This window comes from Babylonia areolata, chromosome 10, assembly GCF_041734735.1.
Source record: "Babylonia areolata isolate BAREFJ2019XMU chromosome 10, ASM4173473v1, whole genome shotgun sequence".
In the NCBI taxonomy this organism is placed as follows: domain Eukaryota; kingdom Metazoa; phylum Mollusca; class Gastropoda; order Neogastropoda; family Buccinidae; genus Babylonia; species Babylonia areolata.
Genome location: NC_134885.1, coordinates 40,429,527 through 40,437,026, shown reverse-complemented (window position 1 = coordinate 40,437,026; position 7,500 = coordinate 40,429,527). Strand labels below are relative to the sequence as shown.

At 51.5% G+C, this 7,500-nt stretch overlaps 1 protein-coding gene across 1 annotated transcript in view; it reads left to right on the top strand.

Annotated features, from left to right (window-relative positions):
* The window catches only part of LOC143286595 (uncharacterized), a 24,750-nt gene that overhangs the window by 13,787 nt on the left and 3,463 nt on the right, over positions 1-7,500 (top strand). The gene's annotated exons all lie outside the window — the stretch shown is intronic.

Here is a 7,500-nt window from a genome sequence, read left to right as displayed (position 1 = left end):
TGGGGTTTTGGTACACCTCCGGAATCCGGCAACCTCACGCAGGTGTGCACACCTACGTGTGTAAACTGGTGCAGAAAATATCACCTCACAACAACATCCCCTACCTTTTACTAGATCCTCCCCCCACATCCTCCCTCCTTTTCCTTCCCTATCCCCCTCCCCCCTCCGCACCCCCCCCCCGCACACCCCCGCTTATAAAAGTAAAACGGAAGAAGAGAGGTTCGACCCCATCATGTAATCCTCAAGAGTGCCAACAAACAGGAAGACCTTCGGGTGGGGAAAGAGATGATGATAGGGCGATAAAGGAAGAAAGGGAAAAAGGAAGAAAAAAAAGAAAGAAAAAAGACAAAAAGCGTACAGCCATTGCGGTGTCGTTGGAGAAGTGGGGGTGGGTGGTTTAAGGGGGACGGGGGGGTTGGAGGTGTAGGAGGATTGGGGGGGCAACCACTTGACACAAGCAATAGCAAGAGGACCAAGCCACCTGAAGGAACAGTTTTCTTTTCTTTTTCTTTTCTTTCTCTCTCTCAGGTCCTTTCCCCCTTCCCCCGCTTGACCGTGGGAACTCGTGGCTTGTCACAGCTGTCGCCTGGATTCCATTCTTTTCTCTCTTCCCACTCCCTTCCCCGACTAACTCTCTCTCCCTCTCCCTCCGCCCCTCCCTTTCTCCCTCCCCCCCCCTCTTCTCTCCTGTCCCCTGCTCTCCTCCCCTCATGTCACCGTTCAGCCTCTCTCTCTCTCCTCGTTTCTCCTCCCACCTCTCCTCTCTGCCCCTTTCTCTCCCTGTCACTCCACCCCTCGTCTTTTTCTTTTCTTTTTCTTCTTTTGTCTGTTAGTCATTGCGTTTGCTACTCTTCGCTTTTTACCCAAGCGCCCGCCACCCCCCTGCCCCAACCCCCTTCCCCATCCAGCCCTTTCTATTGATTCACTCCCACCCCACCCTACCCCACCCCCCGCCTTCCCCTTATCTTGTCGTCCATCTCATCCTTGCCCCAACCCCTTCCCCTCCCTCTCTCTTGTTTGATAGTCTCTCTCAGTTTCTGTTGTTGTAGTCCCAGAATGTTTCTTCCTTGTTCTTACCTGTTTCGGTCGTTGATTTTTCGTCTACTTGTTTTGTCGGTCCTCTCCATCTCTCTCTCTCTTGTCAGTTGTCTTTTCTTTTCACAGCTTCTTCTTTCTGTCTTTCTTTCTTTCTTTCTTCTTCTTTCCTCTTTTTTCTGCTTGAACAGAGTCCAGGTGGTTATATATCAGTGGAGGTGAGAGGGGAGGACGGGGGTGTTCTATATATCTGTGTGTGTGTGTGTGTGTGTGTGTGTGTGTGTGTGTGTGTGTGTGTAAAGAGAGACAGAGACACAGAGAAGATGAGACAGAAAGAAAAAGGGGAGAAACGAAGAAGAGAGAGAGAGAGAGGGGGGGGTGGGGGAGGAGATAAACGTGAAACCAACAGTCCAACATTCCTGTCATGTCTGTACTCATTCCTTCTACGACGAAACCCCTGGTTTGCATTGTTCGTGTCACAGGTGTGCGATTGTGGAAGAAAGGGGGAAAAAAAGGGGGGGGGGGAGATTTTTCAAGGAGAAAGCGAGCGATAGAGGTGGAGAGAGAGAGAGAGGGAGAGGGAGAAAGAGGTCAAGAGTGAGGCAGAGATACCGAGAGAGGGGAAGAGAAAGAGACGGGGGTAATGGGGGTGGAGGGGGGGGATTGGAGGGGGCGAGAGTGAAAGATCCAGAGAGAGAGAGAGAGAGAGAAGGTGGAAAGAGAGAGAGAAGGTGGAAAGAGATAGAGATGGAAAGAGAAAGAGAGAGAGACAGACAGACAGATCGCCCAGGTACATGTACAGGATGACCCGAGAAGGCCACCCACACCACCAGGTGATGAGACAGGGGGGTGACAGTTGGTTGCGCTGTGTCGCCCGCCATGTCAAGGCTGGGTTTTTAAGAATAGACCCCCGTGGGAAGCTGAGCTGGTTCCTTTGCCTGGGCAGACCCAGACCAGGCCTTGGGGAACGGCCTTGTGGCGTGTTGGGGCCATTGAAAACCACACGGTCTGTTTCTCTCTTTAGTTGTTGTTTTTTTTCCCCTTCCCTCTTTTCGTTTCTGGGGCTGTATAGGAGAGGGAGGGGAGGGGGTTCGGAAGGGAAGGGAGTAAAGGATACAGTGATGTGGCTGGTGGTGGTGGAGGTGGTGAGTGGTGGTGGTGGGGGTGGTGAGTGGTGGTGGTGGTGGTGGTGGTGGTGGTGGTGGGGGGGGTGTTCGGAAGGGAAGGGAGTAAAGGATACAGTGATGTGGCTGGTGGTGGTGGAGGTGGTGAGTGGTGGTGGTGGTGGGTGTTCGGAAGTGAAGGGTGTAAAGGATACAGTGATGTGGCTGGTGGTGGTGGAGGTGGTGAGTGGTGGTGGTGGTGGGTGTTCGGAAGGGAAGAAAGTAAAGGATACAGTGATGTGGCTGGTGGTGGTGGAGGTGGTGAGTGGTGGTGGTGGTGGGTGTTCGGAAGGGAAGGGTGTAAAGGATACAGTGATGTGGCTGGTGGTAGTGGTTGGTGGTGATGGTGGTGGTGATGGTGGTGGTGGCGGTCTTTGCCAGGCTCTTTGGTGGTAGTGTGGTTCTTGGTGGTGGGTGGGGGTTAGGGGTGGAGGGTGAAGGTGGTGAAAAGAGGGGTGGTGGTGGTGGTGGTGGAGTAGGGGGTGGAGGGGTTGGGGTGGTGGGCGGAGAACGTTGACAACTGACTGTGACAGCTTTTTGAAAACCTTTTTTTTGGGTCTCCATCAACCTCTGAACAAAAAAATATGAAAGAGTTGAGGGACACTCTCGTCCCCCACCGCCACCTTCCTCCTTCACCTCCCTTCATTCCTCACTTTTCCCTTATTCAAAATTCCCGCCTTAACCCCAAGATAGGAGGTCTCCCATTTCATTCATGAGTTGTTTTTTTTTTTCTCTCTCTCCAGGTTCTACAGGTACGGATATATTCACTCTGGTCAGGCATCTGCTTGGCAGATGTGGTGTAGCGTATATGGATTTGTCCGAACGCAGTGACGCCTCCTTGAGCTACTGAAACTGAAACTGAAACTCACTCTCAGAATCTCCCTCCTTCTCTCTTAGCATTTTATACAGACATGTACAGCGACAATCGGAAACGATAAGAAAAACAAGAAGACATTCCAAGTAATTATTCCACACTCTCTCCAACAGAGCACGAATCGAAGACGGTCTTGCTAAAACAAACAACAACAACAACAACAACAAAAAACAACAACAAAAAACAAACCCCAAACCACACGGAAGGGCTGAGTTATAACGGCCCATTGGCAAAAGAACCCTTAAGGTCAAGTTGTTCGGGTATTGAGTTGGTGCAAGTTGTGTTCGTCGGACGGCGCTTAGAAAAAGAAAAAGAAAAAAAAGTTCAACTCCCTGCTCAAACCTGGTCACGTTCAAGTACAAAACTCTCACGTTACAAAGTAGGGGGTAAGGGGGGGAGGGGGGGGGGGGGGGGGTCTCAAGAAAGATCAGACGGGCTGCTCTCCTCTTTACCCCTCTGGCTCCCACGTCAAAGAGCCTGGCCCAAGGAGGCCTTGCTAATCCACCTCCCCAACCCCACCACCACCACCCGCTCACCCCCTAACCCCTCTAACCAGGGTGGACACAGGCCGGTTTATTGCTACACCCTCCTTGCCATATGGCGGCAGGTTTTGGGGGATTGGGGGGGGGGGGGGGGGTCGGGTCGTGGGTGGGTACCTGATGAGATAGCACCTCTGTTTCCCACGCCCCACGTTGGGGGGTAGGGGGGGGGGGGGGGTGCGGGAGGATCATGCAGCTTTTTTTTTTTTTTTTTTTTTTCTCCGCCCCCCATCTCGGTCTTTTCGGTGAGCAGATGGTGGCCCGTTCAGCGAGTTCTTGTGGTCGGTTGTGTTGACTGTGTTGCTGCGCTGGTTTTCGTTTAGTCTCTGCTCTCTCCTCGTGGGTTTTTTTCTTTTCTTCTCCTTCTTCTTCCCTTGATGTTTACCGTGTGTTGGGGTTTAAGATTCTTTGAGAGATTTTCCTTCAGTTTGGGAGGTGGATGTTGCGGGGCGGGGAGAGAGAGGGGTGAGGCGCGGTCGGTTCTCAGATGTGAAGGCGGAAGTTTGCTGAGGGTTTGACTTCGTGATGATGGATCTGTGTTGTGTGTGGGCTGGGGCTGGAGAAGGAGGGGGGGGTGGGGGTGGGGGGGTGGGGGGGCGGCTTGTGGCGTCAGTCTTGTATTCTGTCGTCTTTTGTTGGGTCAGGCCTTGTACACATAATACCCAGTGTCTTGTTACAGTTACCTTATTTATTTATTCGTTTATTCATTTCTGTACCATTTCGGTGGGTTTTAACCTCGTCAGTGCTGTCTTTTTATTACGCTTTTCTCTCTCTCCTCGCTGTTTGTTTCAGATTTTTGGACAGTAGGATAAGGTAGAAATAAATAACATCCCCCCCCCCCCCCCCGGAAAACAACAAACAAAAAGACTACCAAACAAGAAAAAAAGATTAAAAAAAAAAGAAAGAGAAAAACCCTTTGTTCGTGTATTACTTGATTTTCCTTCCCTCGCGTTGGGTTACGCTGCTGGTCAGGCATCTGCTTGGCAGATGTGGTGTAGCGTATATGGTATAGCGTATATGGTTTGTCCGAACGCAGTGACGCCTCCTTGAGCAACTGAAACTGAAACTTTCCTCCCTCGTCCCAGTCAGCTTATTCGGTAGCAACAGTTATATCTTTCCAACCCCCCTTCACCCTCTTCTCTCTGTCTCACGCTCAGACACCTCTCTCCCTCTTCCTCCCCACACCCCCGTCAAGTTCCTGTCCATCTGTTCAGCGGAAGGCGCTCGGGGATCAGACCTTCATCACTCAGTTAACAGGCAGCACTTCCCACTTTCAGGGCCTCTCCTTCGTCGTGGCAGATCAAACGTCCGACGCATTAACGAATCTGCCACAGCCCACACCCCACACCGCCTCTCCCACCCCTCGTTTCGGCTCCTCATCTTATCACCTGTCCGTCAGGCTGTCCGCCCCTCTCTGTCTGAGACCCAGTGGCCTTATTTTTATCTCCAACCCCCGTCTCTCTCTCTCTCTCTCTCTCTCTCTCTTTAGCTCAGTGGGTCAGCTAGCCACACAATTCATCACACGCACACGATAACCACATCCACCCCTTCTCTGTACCTCCTTCCACATTCCTACCCCACCATCTCCCATCTCCTCCTCCGCCCTCCTCAAGTCACCGTTGAAAGGACACCGCAGGTGTGGGTGGGGACCAGGGCGATAACGATAACGACGACAACGACCACGACGACGACCAAGGATAAAAAGCTTTAACGATGATGAAGTGGAAACTGATGATGAACCAGTTTGCCGGAGTCACCTTTGTCAGGGTTGAGAGCGTTCTTTTTGAAGTGAGCGGTGAGCTGAAATCAACCTGTCGCTCTGCTAACTCCCCCCCCCCCCCCCGCCCCCCCACCAAAGTCGTTAGCTTTAGGCCGCGGCACGTGAAACCGTGCACCATGTGAAAAGGGGGTTTGCCGGCGGGTGGTGTGTGTGTGTGTGTGTGTGTGTGTGTGTTGATAGTTCGCCGGACGATTCTTTTACTGGTGAATTGGTGTACGTGTCCACAATTTTGTTGTTGAATGAAGCAAGGGAAGGAAGGAGGAGGATTCGGGTGGGGGGGGTGGGGGGCTTTTGTCCTGTGATTGATCACGATCAATAATTTGATGTGACGGGTGATGAAAGGGCCCCAGTGCCGGTGCGGATTGAGTGGCGGGGTTAGGAAATTGTTGATGGACACCTTTAGCAGTCTGGATGGGGGAGGGGGGTAGGTTGGGGGGTGGCGGAGTATTGAGGGGGGGGGGGGGGGACTAGGAGAACTGAGGATGGCGGTCAGTGAACTGATATATATGAAGCGGTGTTTTTATTGATTATTTAATTTGATTTTTTTTTTGAAGGGGGGCGGGGGTGTCTTGCAAACATTCGCTTGTACACATACATAATCGGTGCACACACACACATACATATATATATATATATATATATATATACACGCGCGCACGTGCATAAACACATCTTCACGTACACACACACACACACACACACACACGCGCGCGCGCACATTCTGATTTAGGGAAGGGTCAGACATTAGAAATGACAGAGAGTCCACCCCCCCCCAACCCCCTCATTCACACATACCCATCCCTCCCCCATCCCCACACATCTTCAACCCCCCCCCCCCAGGCCCCCCAACTCCCCAACTCTCTCTCTCCCTTCTCATTCTAAAATCAGACACCTTTTTATGAACACACACACACACACACCGTTGACAGCAGCAGGTCCCAACCTGTGCGACAGGAGAGAGAAGGAATAAAAGAGACTCACCTTGCAAGCTGGTGCCTATGTTCCACAACACCTGTTGCCACCCCACCCCACCCCCACCCCGGAAAAAAAAGAAGAAGAAGGAGAAAAACTTGTGTATAAACACCCCTCTATACCAGCCACCAGCCACCCCACACAACACCTGTTGCTTCTGGACAAGAAAGCCTGACCTCAGCCGGGACAGTAACTAAACCTTTCATCAGGGATTTCATGGAATAATTGTTTTTTTTATTTTTGTTTATTTTTTTTATTTTTTTTACTGTAACGTATAGATGGTTGTGCTTTTGCAAGACAAGACACGACACGACACGACCAGGAAACTCCGTAGGGAGCACATGGAAATGTAACGCATAAAACTCCTGGGTGGGGTAGAGATAATGGTGGAGGGTTGGTGACGGGTGGTTGGGGTTGGAGATAGGAGGGGACGACGACCGCGGGGGGTGGGGTGGGGGCGCGGGGTGGGGGTAGGGGGTGGAAGGGGATCGGAGGGGGAAGGGGGGGGGGGGGCTATTCTCTTGTTCTGAGTACTTTGCGTGCGTGTAACAGCTTTCCTCTCTATTGTACCATTGTACTATTTCCTCCTCTTGTTGCACAAAGCAGCTGCGTCCAGTCCGTGCTTGGTCCCCGTCCCATGACACCAGTAGGTGGCCCGTGTGATGGCGGATGACTTTATTCAGGGGGGTGTTGAGGTGTGTGTGTGTGTGAGAAGTATTTGATGAGTCTTGGTGTTTGAGAACACTGGCTGGAGAGTTGAGTTGGGGTAGGTGGCTGATTAAAACAGTTACTGTGTATGCCGTCAGCTGACCAAGTTATGCATAGTTATTCTGTTTCTGCTTCTTCTGTCTCTTTACCGTTTTCTCACTCCCCCAACACCCCCTCTCCCCGCACCGAATACGTACATCGTTCAGCGGCTTCGTCTTTGCATATTCTCTCTGTGTGTCTCATCTCTCCCTCTCCTTCACACACATACTCTCCCGCTGTGTGTGAAACATCGCTCTCTCTCTCTCTCTCTCTCACACACACACACACGCACACTATCACTGTATCCGATATTATCTTATGTTGGAAACCACCCTGAAATGAAAAGTGATAAAAGTTCTCTTCCTTTCCCCCAAATAAAAAGGAAGATTA